This window comes from Coloeus monedula, assembly GCF_965178545.1.
Source record: "Coloeus monedula genome assembly, chromosome: 14".
Lineage (NCBI taxonomy): Eukaryota > Metazoa > Chordata > Aves > Passeriformes > Corvidae > Coloeus > Coloeus monedula.
Genome location: NC_138794.1, coordinates 4,754,426 through 4,772,008, shown reverse-complemented (window position 1 = coordinate 4,772,008; position 17,583 = coordinate 4,754,426). Strand labels below are relative to the sequence as shown.

At 43.5% G+C, this 17,583-nt stretch overlaps 1 pseudogene across 1 annotated transcript in view; it reads left to right on the top strand.

Annotated features, from left to right (window-relative positions):
* LOC309578196 (cell surface hyaluronidase CEMIP2-like) overlaps positions 1-16,786 on the top strand; it is a 51,196-nt pseudogene extending 34,410 nt beyond the window's left edge. Inside the window, exons 18-24 of the transcript in view lie at positions 8,388-8,565; positions 10,954-11,011; positions 13,299-13,455; positions 14,302-14,373; positions 14,473-14,497; positions 16,467-16,527; positions 16,583-16,786. The product of the transcript in view is annotated as a cell surface hyaluronidase CEMIP2-like (transcript). The remainder of the gene's footprint in view (positions 1-8,387; positions 8,566-10,953; positions 11,012-13,298; positions 13,456-14,301; positions 14,374-14,472; positions 14,498-16,466; positions 16,528-16,582) is intronic.
* Positions 16,787-17,583: the final 797 nt, after the last annotated feature.

Here is a 17,583-nt window from a genome sequence, read left to right as displayed (position 1 = left end):
TGTGCCAGTCCAGACATCTGTTAGAAGGCTGGAACGCCCAGATTCCTGGGGTGGGCAGGAGCTGGTGGGGATGAATTCACATGACTCAGCTGAAATTGGCAGCTCTGTGAGCTGTGAATCTTGTCCAGTGAGTTCAGAGGCACTGCTCGGGTGGATTTGCTCAGTGGAGGAGGACACCAGTTACAGCACAGGCACCCAGCAGATCTTTATCTTTCTGTTGTGCTCTTTCTTTCTTTCTTTCTTGCTGCAGTACTTGTGCCTTCCTCCCACTGATTCAAACCACGTTTAGAGTAATCCTTCAGCTTCTTTGTTTCCATCAAACTACGTGGCTGAACCAAACAGAATTCCTGTGTCTCCACATGCTGCCATGTGCTGTCCCTGGGAGCATCGCTCCCTGGGAGAGATGGACTGGCTTGCATTTGTCAGGGGATCTGTGTCTCTCACTGACTGATGGGCAAACGTAAAGGCGTGGTGGAGACCCGCAGGTTGTGTTTTCAGCCTGCTGGGGAGCACTGCAGGCTCAGCAGAAATGCCTGATTAAGCTACAGATAAGAGTTGTCTGTCTAATGCCTGGGAGTTTCCCTGCGAGGATGAGCAGGAGGACAGGTATTGATGCTTCTGGAAAGGGGTAGTGCAGGGCAAGTAACTTCTGAATGTTTTGGCAGAGGAGAGCACAGGCTGGAATTTTAATGGCTATAGGAATGAAGTGTGCTCCAGAGTCAGTCCAGATCTGCTGAGGGTTTCTTTCAGGGCAGAAAAAGTGTGTGCAAAACCTTTATGAACCCTCAGACCCCTTCTCCATGGGTTTTGTCTCTTCGTTGGAGTGGCTGTGGGGCTTTTGGGGTTGTTTTTTTTGGGGGGTGTGTGTGTTGGTATTTTTTTTTTCGGCTTCACAGAAGTTTGAGAATTATCTGTAAGACTTGGTTAAGGGCTTTCCTCAAAATTATTGTCCTGAAGCACAAAAGGTCTACAGAGAACATCAGGCTTGTTACAAGATGGAAGAGAGGCTGGTAAGCCTGGAGGAGAGGATTGAAAATATTATTTGGTTGAGAGTAAGTGCTTTCTTTTTCAGTACAAAGATTGACACTTCATAGCGTAATCAGAGTCAGAAATTTAATCCTTCAATTTAATGACCCAGGCCTTGTGCCTGTGCAAATTTTCTAATCACAAAAGCAGCAAAGGCAAATACTATTATCAAAGGCATAGGGCTGTTCAGTAAGTCAGCCAGGCTTCTTTGTGCTATCAGCACATCTAAAGATAAGAATTCTATCTCCTCAAAGCACGTATCTGAAGTATAGTGTAATAAGTCATGTTGTTGAAGCAGCCTGAAAGCAGTGGCAGTTAGATTAAGCATTCCTTGCTTTTAATGAGAACAGGGAAATACCTCTATATGTGTCTGCTAAGGCTCAGAGGGAAGGGTTTCCCCTTGTTAGGGCTCTCTGCCATGGTTTGACAAGGAGAATTCAGGGAAATGTGCCTGGAGGGGTACAGTGAGGCTCATCATATTGGTGTTCTTCGGTGCCTTGATGAAGGAGATGGATCCTTATGAGAGTGCTATAAAAAAAAAATAGGGGGAGAGGGCCAAATTTCTTGTCAACAGCAAACAAAAAGGCAGGTGCCCATGTGAGTGCTCAGGCATGGGTTCAGCCTTTCCCCTGCTGTGGTGTTTGTGCAGGGATGGGCACAAGTTCACTGCTCAACTCCTCTATTTCATGGGCTGAAGACCTGTGCTGGGGCTTGTTATCATGTTCACCAGTGAATAATCTTAATTATCTGAAAATTCAAGAGCCCAACATGAGCTTATGTCTAAACTTTTCTTTAAAAATCCCAGACCCTTTTGACCTTGGGTGACATAAAGCCTCCAGGAAGCTGCAACCTATGCAGATGTGGAGATTTCAGTGCAGGGAAACTTACTCAGCCCAAGTCTGCACTGAGACTCTGGGGGACTCCTTATATTTGTATTTGCCAAGGTTGTGTAGGTAGATTTTTTCCTATGGCTTATTATTCAATGCCAGTCTGATTCATACTTTCAGCTACTTGTCATTTTTGCGATTAAATTCCTTGGCGGTGATAAGGTCTGGAGAAAAACAAAGATAACAAGACAAGGCTAGAATGTGCTTGTTGCAGTCTTGCCCAGTTTAGAGATATTTCCTAAATTGTTTCTTTTTCAGATTGGTTCCAAGTGAGCTTTTCCTCTTGTTTCCCAGATTGATAAATGCTCAGGAAGGCGTAGTGGAGCTCACAGTTTAGGGCTGGGAATGCTTTCTTGTTGTTATATGTGCATGAGTCCTGACCCCTCCATCTCCTAGATCTGGATGCAATACAAGGAACACCACCACTATTTCCAATAACAATAAGTAAAATGCTACTTGGGTTTCATAGCCTGCCCCTCCTGACAACATCTGTGATTCAGAGTTAATCATCCACACAACACAGAAGTCAGCAGATATATTTGAATTCCCTTCTGTCTATTTAAATTCCTTAAATCACCCACAGATCAACCCATGGAGGAAAACCACAAGATATATATATATAGATATATATTTTATAATTGGAAGGAAGCCAAAACATTTGCCAGAACACCAGGTTGCAGATTGCACCACTCAGTGCAGTTGGGTGAAGCCAGTGCTGGCATTGCCGCGTCTGAGTGATCCTAAAGCCCTGAAGTCTTTCCCTCCTCACCTGCTCCCTTGCTGCTCTCTGTCCTCTGCAGCTGGGATTAACAAGATGGCTCTGAGGAGACACATCCTTCCTGAGATGATCACATTACAGCAGGAATTAGAACAATCTGAGCATCAGACCCAGATGGCCGTGGCAAACCAGGCTGCTTGTCACTTTGCAGCCTGGCATATGAAACCTGGGGGGGTTTCCCTGCTTTTTTCCTTCTCCTGGCCCAGGGACTGGGGCTTGGGGGTCTTGAGGGAGCATCTCCTGACCTGATGTGCATCCAAGGCACAGCAGCAGGAAAATACAAAATACACAGTAAGTCTGTGATAGAGAACTTAGGAAGACATTAAAAAGATAGCAATTGAATTGGCATGTAACTCCCCCTTTGAAAACATGCAGGGTGGGAAAAGAGATGATAAGATGATGTAGTGTGTTTAAATGCAGGAAGTTCTTACTTTTGCTTGAATACGTTTGTCTGCAAGCCAAATGCTGTCTGAGTCAGACTGTGGTTTCATGAAGATCAGCAGATCTGTACCTCAGGGCAGGATCCCTCCTATAATTTGTTGAGCTTCACAAAACCAAGAATCATTCTTTTTGCCTAAGGAGATGTGGATAAAAATTTTAATTTATATTAATTTATGGCCTATGCTTTTGAATTTTTAATGGCATTTCCTAAATAGCACTATTTAGGAAAGGCCTTTAAATCCCAATACACCTGGCTCTAGTTAGGTAAACACACACTTCATTTGTTACAATCCCTGCAACAAGCAGTCCTCCAGAAGAGTCTATCCTCAATAACAAGGCCCTGGAAAAAATCAGCTGGATGTTCACCCAGTAGCCATGTCTGTCATTGTGGGGGGGTTGGGTGTGTTTGCTGGACCTGAGCTGACGGCAGGAAACCTTTAAAAAAGCCAAAATCTAACAAAAGAGGAGCGAGTGACAGCTGCAGGGAGCTGGTAAGGAATGAGGGCTCAAGGAAAACAGCTGGAACTGGGAGAAAGTGGCAGAGACATGGCCAGATCCTTTGCAGCCCCTTCTCCGATCTTCTCAGTACCAGTGAGATGTGTGGGTATTTCTCATTCCTCTTTCCCACCAGAAATGGTGGCAGAAAATGAGGTGAGCTGTCCTGAAAGCAGGTTTTGTGGCAGAGGAGATTCAGCCAAGTGTTGGGTAAGTTGTTGGGAGGTTGGGAGAAATTTTTTGAGAGAAAAAACAGCTGTATCCTCACTGAGAGCAAGAAGCACTGAACTCCTGTGATTTATTCTTGGGATGGGTTGGAGGCTAAATGGGGGCTATGCTTCTTTTTGTCCTTTGAAGTATAAAATTCAGTCTGTGAGAGACAAACTTACCAAAGCAGCATGTGGGGATTTCTGCTTGGTTCCCATATTACGAACAGGAAAGTTTTAAATTCCCAGTTCTCTCACTCCCTTTGAAAGTTCAGCTCACGTAGATGTTGAACAAAATGTCAGAGGGGTTGTTTTTAAATAGGAGTAATAACAGTTGGGGGAGACTGACTCACTGGATGGAACTCTCTTGTTTGTTCAAGCCCAAGGAAAAAATATGTAATTTTTAGTTGTACTCTATGGCATTCCCTCGTTAGTTTACCCCAGATTTTCATCAGTGAAGTCAGGATTTGGACTGTGCACTTCCATGTTCATCAGCTATGTGACACACCATGTCAATAAACATGGTAGGGCTGTTTTCTAGAAAAACATTCATCAGCTTAGAGGTTCCCTTTACTAAAATACAGCCAGGACTGACATCCAGGACAACCAGAAACCCCAGCACTAGGTGATACCCATTTGCCCAGGACTCATACTCCACCTGATGTAACCAATATTGTGTATTGCTCACAATTCAGAACAAGTGTTATTCATCCTCTCCCAGGCAGTCAGAGCCCTAGACATGCACTTTTTCTGTGTTTATTCCAGCCAAATCTCATCTCCAAGTTACGTGACTCGCTTTGCATCCCACCACTCACAGAAGACTCCCCTCCTTTGCCTGCTTGATCACATGTCTCTGAGTGTCTTTGCTTCTGAGAGTTCAGAGTTGAACTGGAGGGGGTGTTCTGAGGGTTGTAAAAGAGGTATGGATGTGTGTACGTGCAGATCTCTATCTACCACATGTCTGAGAACAGGAAACCTCTTGCCTGCTTTCTTGCCTTTCCCCTGTCCTTTTTATGCTTCTGCTTATCCCGGGAAGCCTGCTCATTGCCAAAACAGAACAACTTTTTTTTAACACTTTGTCTAATGTTTTTGCTTCACCTGAAAGAGCCAGAACAGCAAATGCCAATATCCTAGTGAAAAAAACCCAAAAGACTTCTTGGGTTTGTTTCATCCAGCCATTTCCCAAAGAAAACAAGCAGGCTAAGCACAATGGTAAAAATGCATGAAGTGCACAGTGGGGATTGTTGAATGACAGTACCAGAGGGGCAGAAGTGTCAGGTTTTATACATTCTGGTGTCAGCAGATTCACAAAAAAATTCAAAGTAATGTTTAAAACTGTTAGGACCCACTAAACACTGACTTTTTTGCTAGCATATAGTTAGCTTTTCTCCTTCAAAGACCAAATTTTTTTGGTAAAAACACATAAAATGTTGGCCTGATTAAGAACAAGAATGAAAAAAAGTAAGAAGAATGTTCCTTATATATAAAATGAAATTGACTTCTTCACAAGAAAAGGTTGTGAACGCAGTTACTGAGTTTTGGGGTGCAAATACCTTAAACAGCTCAAGTTAGTTTTCTACACACATACTTGTATTTAAACTGGAAAGTTAGACTTTCTACCTAAAAATATTTTCATTCATTTCTCTTGCAAGAAACTCCTAAGAATGAAAGTAGAAGACAAAAAAAATGTGTATTTCTCCACTGGATTTTTATTTATCAAGTCTGACTTCCACTCCTTGTGTTTTGAGTTTGTCTCCTTTGTTTGTGCTGGTCTTTAAGCACAAGAGCATCTAAAGCTACATATGTTGCCCCAGCCTTCAGGTAGGGCCCTGAACTTACTTTGAATGTGTAATTTGGGATCTACCATGAATTCAGTGTTTTCATTTCTTGCCAGTGCTGTGTGTGTCCACAAGCCTCCGGGCACCTGTGGTGTTCCTGATGAGCCAGTACTGAGAGTGGCAAAAGTAGGAATCACCTACAAGATGCTTAGGCTGGTTCAGATTTTTCTTTTTCAGAGTAGCAGCTGCTAAATAATACAGAATTGAGAGGTTTAAGCGGAGAAATGAAGCAGGACTCGTGGTTTATTCACCACTCTGAAAGAGAGGAAGGCTTCCTGCACTCGGGACCAGCCAGGAGGACCTCGGTGGCCAGCGCAGTGGCTGAGGAAGATGCACACACATCTGTTTTACTTTGAACTCCATGTCCCAGACATCCCATGCCTAATTACTGCTTGTTGCCCGAGGCTGCACCTCTCCCTCAGTTTTGGCAATGGCATCTAACCCCCATCCTCTGCCCAGCTGCAAGGCAGGGTTACAGGAACCATCCTGCAGCCGTGCTGACGTCTCTTCCTCTGCTTTTCCTGGAGGTGCTGGAGCCCAGCTCAGCCACACAGACAGGTATTTTGGAGGGTTTACAGTGGGTTTTGTACAAGCTGAAGAAACAGAACTGAAACACAGAACTAAACAGGAAGCTGTTAAATACCACTAATTAAAAGAGAAAACAACTCCCTTAATCTTTCCAATATTTACGTAGAGGATAATTTCTAATACCCTCCTTTCTCACAACTCTTCCCAAGCCCTTTGTTGTGAGAAAGTACTTATTTCCATCTCTTCCTCTACAAACTCCAAAGGAGGTGCTTTTCATTTGATCTTTTCAGTTCTGGTGTAATTTATTTCATTACTTGACTCAGCCTGCTCACGTGCACACCAGACTGCAGCACTCCTATTCCCAAATGACCTGGCAACTTAAGATGGTCACAGCTGGGGTTTTATCATGGTTTTTTTTATTCTTTCACCCTCTAGTTTCCTTTTCTAATGCCTTTCTCATTCCTCAGGGAGGTGGCAGTCAGCATAGTACAGCACCAAAGCTGGTTCCCAGCATCTGGGGGAGTGACAAGCTCCTTATGTGATGGTGACTTCAGGGGATGAAATCTGCTAATGCAATGCAAATCACCCTTATGAAACAGCCAAATGTCTTGGGACTCCGTCCTTAAAATATTCCATGAATATGGCTCTGGTGCATTTCTTTCATTTCCTCTAGTCGGAGGCCAGATCATCTGAAAATACATCCGTTTTTGAGCTGTCCTGTGTTATGACACAGCTGGAGTTGGTTAAAATCTAGAGGGCAGTATCTGGCTTAAGCTGATGGGTCTTTGTGTGGCTTTGATTTATTATTTTAGAACAGCCTGTCCCCTCTTCCATCCTGTAGATAGCTTTGTTTTGTTTTAATGAAAAAACCAGAACAAAGCTGAAATAGCTTTGCTTTATTGCTCTCCATGTGTAAAGCAAAGTAAAGGTCCAGGCATGCAGATCCCCTGATTTCACCAAAATGAAGTGGTTTCCCCTCATTTACCACTCTGCAAGCAGGCATGGGTGGTGGGTCACCTCAGGGAATCCTTTGGAGAAACTTTGACTTCCTGAGCTTTTTAGAATGAAGAGAGACAGATGATGAAGGTGATGCTTTCTTTCTGTAAGCCAAATTTATATTTTCCATTTTAACCAGGAATCCAGATGTATTTCAAAAATACATTTAAATCCTGGATGGTTTTGGTAACACAAGGAACGTAAACCTTAGTACTGGTTCAGGCATCTTGTGTTACACACTGAGCCACTTAAGAGGGGAGGAAGGAGAAAAACCCCAAAAAGCTAATTATCTTGGTGTTCAGTTTTTCTTTTCAAGTGTAAACTTCTTGTGGCTTTCTGCTTTGCATAGCACAAGTGCATCTCACAGACAGGAACGGATGCTGGGGTCTTTGGTGGGAGATCCTTTCCATCAGTATAAGAATTGTATTATAACTGCAGCTTTGGCTCTAAGGCTTGTACCAAAGGTTTTTAGTTTGGAGCTTTTTTTTTCTCTGAAAGAGGCTGGCAATGGGACTCACAGGATGAAGGAAAGCCATAGGGACCATTTTTTTTTGTAAATGTGTACGCCGAAATTTGGGTAAACAGGAGTTAAAAGATGATTTAACTTTATCCTTGGTTATTCTAAACTGACATTGAAGAAACAGCCAGGGAGAGGGAGTTTTAATGGAAACCATCATAATAAACCTTGCTGTAAAGTGGAGGAAGCAGGTCTCTTTAGGCTGTGGCTCTGGTTCAAATCGGAGATTACTTTCTAATTCCTGAATCAGTGCCCCTGGTGAAATGTCTGCTGGATGCTGGTTCCCTCTCCTGCAGCAGCTCTGGATGAACTGGTTGCCTCAGGAGACACGAGTGGGTATGTGACTGGTTGTACCTCAGCCTTATGGCGCAAGGAAGAGAAAATCCCTGGTTTTAAGCCATCCTGGCACCTGACTCAAAGTCCTCGGAGGTCAGCCGGGGTGTCTGGATCAGACCTTTGTAATAAGCAGCCGTTGTTTCCAGACAAAGAAAAAAAATCTGTTTTTCTTTGGCTTTGAGGATTTGTTGTGTTTTTTTAAAGCAGAAAGAGAACCTCAAAGGGCATTTCTTTGCTTTCCTCTGAAGACTGTACTCTTGGCTGCAGACCATCTCTCTCATACTCAAGCCCTTAAGTGCATTTTTTCCCTTTGGCCCTGCCTGCCCTTTTTGCTGACAGAGGAGACTGGCTGCCTGTCGCCTCTGCTATCCCAGGGAAGCCTTTTTCCAGGTGGTGGCAGATATCCCAGTGAGGGACAGGGACAGTGCACAGTGTCCAGCACAACCTCACTGTTCCCTCCTGGGCCCGTGCTCTCTGTGGAACCCGAGCATCTCTTCCACCTCAACAGAGCTTCGGGGTGAGCCCTGCTGTGCCCTGGGTGGGCAGCAAGCCCTGGGGGTCTTTCTCTTACCCCAGCACCTCCTTTCTCTTTCTCATAGTTAAAATCCAGGTCTGTCTACCTTGCACGCTCTCTTCACTGATTTCAGATCAAAATGGGTTTCCAGGCTGGCGTACCTGGGGTAGGTCTGTGTCTGTATCCGAGCAGGGATTTGCAGTGCTGCTCAGAAAAGGACTGATTTCTCAGCTGGACTGAGTTCCTTGTGCATCCCTGCTGCTCAGGCTGCTGCAGGTGTGGGCATGGTGTAAATATTTGTTTAAACCCATTGTACCCCAAGGGGCCGTGAAAAAGAACCCTCTCGTGACCAACACTGGGACAGTTTGTGAAGCTTCAACCTCTTCATATTCCCATGAGAAGAGATTTCTAAAATAATCACATTCTAAAAATCAGATTTTGTGAAAAAAGGAGAGCACCAAAGCACATCTTTTATTCTGAAGCCATGAAGACTGTCCAAAAACTCTTGCACTGTCTTTGTGAGACTTTAGGACACCTTTGGTTAAAAAAACATGTTACGAAACCATGTTTCTCAGTCAGCTAAAATAGTTAGGCAGGAAAAAAGTGTTTTGTGGTTTAACCATGAGTCCCATGATGCTTCACCTGACTAAGTAGCTACTTCAGGAATCAATCCACAAATGCCAGATTTGAAAATAAGATGGGATATATTTATTCATTCAACCATAACACATGAGCAATCGAATCCCAGAATGCCTTCCCTGCTAACCAGGCTCCTTGAAGATGGCCAGGTCTCTCTCATCACAGGAATTGTGAAACATCAATTTGGTAATGAATCCTCCTTTTTTAAAAAGAAGAGATAATAAAAAAAAGATTGCCCAAATTCTGTAAACAGGTTGTTTACTACTAAATAGCAGGAAAAATGGTCACACGTGTGGGTCTGGGGGGGAAGACCCATGAGCTGCCAGCAGCCATCTGGACCTGGCACATACAGGCTGGGCTCTAACCTAACTGAATTCTGGCAGTATCAGCGTTCTGGTTCTCTGTTTAGTTCAGCAGTTATTTTTTTAGCCTTTCAGAGTACAGAAGTTTTTGGATTAGCTTTTTTCTTTTCCTGTTGTTGTTTTTTAGGCTATTTCATAATGAGTGGGATGTTTCCCCTTCTTTTTTTAACCCCACATGCTGGATCCTTGGAAAGGAACCAGGCTTACTCATTCTTTCTTCCAGACAAATAGAAACAAATATTTAGTTTTAAAAGAAATAGAATGAAGAATCCCTGTAAAACTCATGTATCTTTTTGATGCTGGAGCTGAACTGAGCTGTTTATATAATTTCCTCAGCCTGAACTGCAGCACGGACAGGATTGAAAACATACTTGGAACAGTTAGAAATAAAAATGAACTCTAAAGGCCAGAAGACCTGGCTGCATTGGAGCCTCTGTCATGCATGCTTTGGGCTGAGCTCTGCAATGAAGTGAGCTGGTGCTGGTAACTCTCAGCAAACCGGTGTTCCTCTGCACAACAGCCTGAGCACAGCTGCTGTTCCTTCTCTGGTGGGGTGTTGTGGCCCCCACCTCTTCCCAGAGAGGCCAGTGGCTGCCAGCACCCCACATCCATGGTCCAGCACCCCGTGTGCCACTGCCAGGCATGTGGGGCTCCACAGGTACCAACCCTGATGGGTGAAACAGCCTCTTGTGTTACACAATGAACATGCAGCCATGTAAGGAGGAGGTGCAGGGAATTCCCTCAGGTGAATCTGCCCAGCATCACATAATCTGTGTAGACTGAAGGGTTTTGCTCTGATTTTCTGCAGCCTTTTGTGATGTGCTTCAAATATTGCCTCAAAGATAATGCTCAGCTAGAAACATGTGGGTGCTCGTTCATGGCACATCTCCCCTCCATTTCTTTCTTTTAAACCAGAACAAAAGGACTCTTGGGAGGACTTATTTTGGATTAGCTTTGAATTCCAAAGTACAACATTGCTGCTGTGTTTCAAAGCGGGAAGTCATTCTGGTTAACAGGAATAACTGAAAAGCTAGAGCCAGCTTTTCCCCTCATTTACTGTAAATTCACCCCACTCTAAATCCTGCAGAGCTGTTTCAGGCTCGTACAGATCTGCACTTGATTTTATAGCCAGGCAAAATATATGAAATCCATATTCAACTTACTTTGAGCCAGAGGGTTTATCAGAGGGTCCTTCAAGCTGCATTACAATGATGCTTTTATAAATACTGTCATAACAAAGAACACCTAAATGTGAATTAGGATCATAAATGGAGCAAAGGATTCTTACTTTTGGGATCTTGTCTGTATTGAGCATGTTACCCAGTGTCATTTTGCTGATGAAAACCAGTTAACAAGTGAATTTTTAAGGTTGTCTCTGGTGTAATTGCAGGTTGCTGTCACAAGCACAGCCTCAGTTGAGTACATAAGGATCTGGATCCAGTCTCTTGGTAGGGCAGCCATACAAAACCACTTGATATCTGTGTTCATTAAGGTATTTTGTGTTTTACTGCATTTGAAGTAGTGGTTAAACAGGGGAAACTTTATCTCCAAGGAAAGTTACTGCAGAATCTTGCTGAGCCTTGGCAGAAGGAAATGGGAGGTTCCCTTGGAAGAGGGCAAGTGCATTGTTCTCCCTTAGAATTAACTCAATTAAAGTCACTGAGAGTTTGTATTCTATTCAGATGAGGATTTGAGCTCTTAGTGGAAAAAAAAGGCCTTTTATCACCTCAGAAGAAGAATTAACACCATCACTCTAATGTAGAGGAAGAGGAGGAAAAAGCAAACCAGAAGCCATTGTTTACAAAGGATGTGGGGGGAAAAAAAAAAAGTTTGTTTTTCTGATTTTCTCTGCTGCCATTGCACTGAAAGATAAAAAAACCCTATATTTCACTACTGAAGAGGTTTGGAACTATCAGGTTGTCCCTGGGCATGCCTTATCTGTCTGTCTAGACAGAGAAGGGTGGCTGAAATCATCTTGCAAGGACGCTGCCCAGGCTTACATGCCTGTGTGCTACTGAATTATAATTAATGCCAACAAATGCCAAGCAAAGCTGGTACAGCATCCTTAAGGAATAGGAGCAGCCAAGATTTCTTGCTAGGACACTGGCTGCATCGCCAAAAATTTATCCAAAGCCATTAGCAAGCAGGTGTTAGTGGAGGCAGCATCCTCCCCGTGGTGAAGCACAGCCACCTGTGTGTGCAGCACTCGTGGGACAGGTGGAGTATCCTCAAAGCTTCTTTGTCTTTTCTAAAGCTTTAAAGCAAAGCATTGTTTTTCTAAGGAAGTTTTAATTTCAACACGTACTCCTAGCTGTGGAAAAGGCTGGGCTAGGCAAATGATAAAGGTTAAGGCCTAAAGGAGGATTCTTACCCCAAATATTAAAAGGTGCAGAAACTTTGGAAAATGAAGAAGGACATGTTTTGTTCTTGTTTTGCTGAAGGAAATGCCAGAGTCAGAGATGTTTTAAATTTCTGATCCAAGCTTCCCCAAGGGCTGAGTGAGCTGGCAGTGGTGTGTCCTGCCCCAGGTCCCATAGGGCTGTGTGCTGGCTCCTCGAGGGGTGTGCAGCCTGTGTATGGGACAGAACAGGACAGGACACACATCAGAGCTGCCTCTTGGGCAGTGGCTCACATGTAGGTCTGTTTGCAGGGGTGGTTGCTCTCTGCTGTGCTTGCATCCAGACTTTCACACACTTCCCACATTTAGGACTGTGAGACAGCCAGGACAGGCAAAAGATTTTGTCTGTCTTTGCTTCTCCTCGCTCCCCTTTGCCCACCCATGGCCTGGACATTCATGTTTCCCTTACCCTTGACCCCATATTGCATTCAGCATCCTCTGACATCTTGCAGAAGCCACTTTTTAACACTTGGCTCCCACATCCAGTCTGGTCTTATATTCCCTGGAGACATACATGTCTCAGACTGATGGGATGTGAACTTCCTGGTGTGTATAGGCTTTGGAAAACCACATATATTGCAGTCTTGTGTATCCTGGGTTCGGTGTTCTGACAGCCTGACCTTGCTATGCCATTGCTCTCCTTGGTGCAGGTTCTGTTCTCTCAGGATGGGCTGTCCCCCAGGATGCTGGGAGAAGACATCAGTGGCAGGTTCCTCAGAGAGCTTTTGGCTTTCTGAAAGTAAATACTGTGGCACATCTTGAAATGTGTAACCTGGGGAAGGACTTCTTGCTGTAGGAAAGGAGAAGAGCAGGAGGCACTTCTGCTACAACTTCTTTGAGGCACTGGGAGAGGCCTTCCGAGAAGGAATAGTTGGTTTGAATGTCTAGGTTTGCAGGGAAAACAAAAAAAGTGCACATGTCACCTCTATTCCCCCATGTGCTGTCTCAGCACCTCTCCCTTGCTCCATGGTCAAATCCGCTTTGCCCAGTGACGGTCATTTCCCCACATGAAAGGAAACTGTATTAAGGCTGAACTAAGCATTTTGCTCTCAGGATTCTTGGCTTCCTAAATGTGTCTTACTAATCCACAGAAGATGCTGATGACCTCATTGCTCATGGTTTTGTACCCCTCTGAGAAGGGGTTTTGCTTCCTCCTTCCACTGACCAACAATCGATGATGTCACTTCATCTTGTGCTAATGATAGACTTAAAATTACAGCCATTTTAAAAATGTAGATGTTTTCCTTGCTTGTAACTCCCTTCTGGAGGAGCAGGATCATAGTCTAAGGCTCCTCAGCCTGCCTCCATACAACCTATGTCTGTTTTTTTTGTTGCAGATAAAAGTGTTTTCCTGTTCACCAGCACTGGGATATTCTTTGTGGTGCTGGATGCTTGTTCAGGAGCAGTCGTGGGTAGGCAGAACTTTGGCACAGTTAGCAGTGAAAACACTGCCCATGCAAAAACTGAGTGTGTTCAAACATCCATAAAGGAGAGGTAAGAAAACTGCTGAGACTCCACTTTGTGTAGTAACCTGTGGCTGAAAGATAAAGAAAGTAAAATTAATTCATTTCATAACCAATCCTGTGCACTGAAGAAATCTGACACAGATTAAACATGTACAAATCCCAAGCATCAGCCAGACAAGAGAAGTAGCATCTCTCCCCCAGGATTGTACAGATTAGGGCAGACAGAAAGAGGTTTTCTAGAAAACTAACAATTTCTTCTAAACAAACCATTGGTTTCCCAGCATGGAGTAGATAAGGTCCCTGCAATGACACTTGCAATCCTATGCACCCGTGCCAGTGTCCAGCCACTTCCTGGCAGCGAGTGATTCAGTTTTCCAAAATGGAAACAAGTCCATTTCTGTTTATTCTTACCGATTGTTTTTGCCTCTTGTGACAGATGAAAACCATAGGTGTGCCAGATTTTCCAGTGGGACTTTTCTCGGGTGAGCCAATGACTCGTCCTGCCTGCCTGCTGGCTCTCCTACCTTGTGTGGGTCCTGGCAATGGTCTGGACCATCTCTGTTTGTGTCTGTCCCACGTTCTTTGTGGTTTTATGTGTTGCCATATAAACTTGGAACAACAGAGATGGATAGATATATTCTTGGCTGCTGGTAGAAGCAGGTCAAGTAACCAGAAAACAGACTTTCAGTCCAAGATATTTCTGAGCAGCTCACGACAAAGATTTGAACACTCCGGAATTATTACTAGGGGATTTAAACACGTTCTTAAAGTCAGGCAAGCTCATGCATACTTTTCTGAATTGGAGCTTAAAGGTTTTGAAGATTCTTAATGAAGCATTTTGCAATCATGCAGTAATTACTGTTCTCCTTTTCAGATCACTTGTTCTTGTGTGCTCTAGAAATATCACAGACTTGATGGGCAGCTCTGAAATGTCTGGTTTTGCCAGGTAAAGCCTATTATCTTCCACAAGGGAGGTAAATATATTTATCCTATCATGGTTCTTTGGCTTTTTATGGTTTTTCATGTTTCTTTGGCTTTTTATTAGGTTGGAAAATGCAGCAGAATTACTGGTGTGTCTCTAAAGCAAAAATCCACATTCACTTATACACTGCTTATCAATATATTTCCTGCTGCAAATGCCAGTGTGAATACCTCTTGGCTTAGGGATGCTGAGAAATAGTAGAGTTATTTCAGGATTTTGACCCCAGTTTGCCAGTGAGAAGTTGCATGCTGCAAACTTTTCATCCTAGAGGAAGCTTGTTTTTTCTAACCAAAAAAAAAAAAAAAAAAAAAAAAAAAAAAAAAAAAAAAAACACCACACCAAGAAAAAAAAAGAGAATCATTTGATAAAGATTCCATCTCTAAAGTTCCACTGCTTTGTGAGGAAAAACAATCATAGCCTGAAAGTTGATGAAAAGGAAAACAGTCTGCAGTGAAATAGGAACTGTTTATTTTTTTGGATAGAAGGACAGTGAAATCAACAGTTTGGGAGAGTCCTTATTACAATTTTACCTGGTATTGCTGCAAGAAATCCATTGGTATCACTGGTCCAGAAAATCCATGCTGGATCCATGTTTCCTACTGGAAAGCTAGGGGCTATTGAGTCCAGGTTTGGATGAGTAATGTGAGTGATAAGGAAATCCAGAAAACATTCAGATTTCAGGCCTTCAAGCAGAGATCAGATGGAAAATTTGCTGTATTTCCAGTTTCTAATTTTTGGGGGGGAAGGAGGGGGAGCAGGTTTCAGGGCATTGGGAACTTTTTGCCTACAGCTTTTCTGAAATTCATATCAATTTCGGGTTGAAGTTTCAAAGCTCATTGCTGTGACCATTCCAGGGGAGGACAAAGTCTTTACAGCAGAGGCAGTGATTCAATTTCTGTGCGTGTTTGATTCCTGAGAAGCTGCTTCTTCTTTCATCCTTTGAAAAGCAAAAGTTTAAGGTTTTCTTTTCTGTTTTTATCCTGAAACTTCATTGTTTCATTCTTTCATCAAAGCCTGGAATACTTTTGAAAGGAATTTTTTGATTAAAAAGGAATCTTTTTCTTTTTTTTCTTTTTGTTTGTTTTGCCAAACTTTGTTCCCTGAAACACCTGTACCATCCTCTTGGCTGTTTTGGGAGCTTGGTTCAGCCTCCTGCCCTGACTGCTCCAGGGGCACAAAAAGCAGCAGGCAGGGCCAGCACTCTCCTAGGGACACGCTGGCTGAGGGTCCTGTCCTCGCCCTGCCACTTCGGTGGGATGCTGGAGACTGGCAATGGCACTGAGCTGCTGCTGGCTGACCACAGGCTGCCCCTGTTTTGCTTTTCCTAAGGGCAAGGGTGCTCACCCGTGTGTCTGCCCTGATTTCCAGTCTGGGTAATTATGTTCTGCTCCATGAGCTTCCTCCTGCTGGTTCAGGTATTTGGATTATTTGACTTCACAGCTCCAGGACTGCTCCGTGCTGGGGGGGCTGCGTTTCAGGGCAGGCTGGAGCATTTCTGCCAAGCACACGCTGCTTCTGCCAGGGATAATGCAAAAAAACCCCAATCCTCTTGACCCCAGCAGGATCAGGATTTAGGGTCTTGTTTCCTGGTTTTGTAAAACCTTATTTAAATTAGAAGTGTTTACAGGAATAGTCTCGATCCAACCAGCTGCAAATAGCCTTGGGAGTCTTTGCAATGAAAAGCATAATATAAACACAAGCCATTATTATTAAAATGGAAGAATATATAATGCCTTTGTACTTTGGGACAGCAGAGGACCAGAGCAGAGTTGACACGGGGCATAGTTTAGGCATAACAGGAAGAAACATATGTAAAGTAATAAAAGAAGGATTCAAAGTGTCTAACCATTTTCAGGTAGTCAAATATGAAAAAGCAACAGTCTTAATTTAAAAATAAAGAGTAAAACAATGTTCCTGCTAACTGACATCTGGGTACCTGGCTTAGCTTGTTGAAATACCAGCAGGTCCGTGATGCAGCAAGTTTATGGCTTCAGCAAGGCTCATTCCCACTTCCATCACCCTTTCTCTCTCCTATATGTTCTGTTATTTTAATTCAGGGAAGAAAAGAAGAGCTAAGAAATGTCCATGATGTGCAGAGGGACCTGTGCTGTGCTGCTGGTAAGTGAACTACCACACCCAGAGGGTCACTTCTCTCCTTGTGTCTGTTTTTCAGGGAGTTTTGTCATGCTTGGCTGTAAAGGACAAGCCAAACCATCCTGGATTAAAGTCCTTAATCATGCTAATTACCAGAAAGCTGCTTCTCTTGAAGCTGAAAGAATATCAATATCCAGCTAGTGCTGTTGAGTCACTAAAATTTGCATTTTCTCAGACCTGCTTGGAGCACATCCCTGCAAAGGCTGGGACACCCCGGGGTTAGCACTGCTGGGGAGTGCCAGCCAGGCAGAGCCCAGCACCACCACCACACCTGCTGTTCTTACGAGGTTGTACCAAACTGATGGTGTTCACTTGTATATTTTATAACCAATAAATATATTCTCATCTTATCCTCTGTGGCAGAGCTTTATTTTTCAACCAGTGCCTTACGGAGTGGAACAGGAGCAGCCTGTGGGCTGCCCTTCCCCAGGGGAAATGTTTCAATATATCTGTGATTTGGCATTGAAGGTAAGTTTTAAAGGCAAGCGCTGTTCTCTGGTAACCGTGGGACTGCAAATGAAATTTGGCGTGGAAATTTAGCAATTCCAGGGAAACATGAACTTAAGCAGAGGTAGGGAATTCTCCCTTCAGTCCTGTTTTTTATCCCTTAATGTCTGCTTTTTAAAAAAAAGTGTCCATCTGCTGTGGCATCTTAGGTGAACTCAGCAACATCTGTCAGTGTGCAGTGATCTGGTGACAGTGTCTTGTAATTGAACTGAGCACAGGGCACAACAAGGAGTTATAAATGTGTTTCTGTCTGAAGCTAATGACTAGTCAAATGGTGTTTGTCTAACTGATGTGAACATTTAATTAAAGACATACAGGAATAAAAGCCAGGCTAAAGTATGTGCTGCTTAGGGTGAAGTTTTGTGTTCCTTTCAATGCTCATATTGACTTTCAGCTCCCTTTGAGGACTGAAATATTGTCAGTATTAGTGGCTAATTCTCTTTGCTTTATGTTTATGCTCCAGCTGTTTGAAGTAAAGACAAAAATAGAGCTTTGTATGCAAAGTGAGAAACA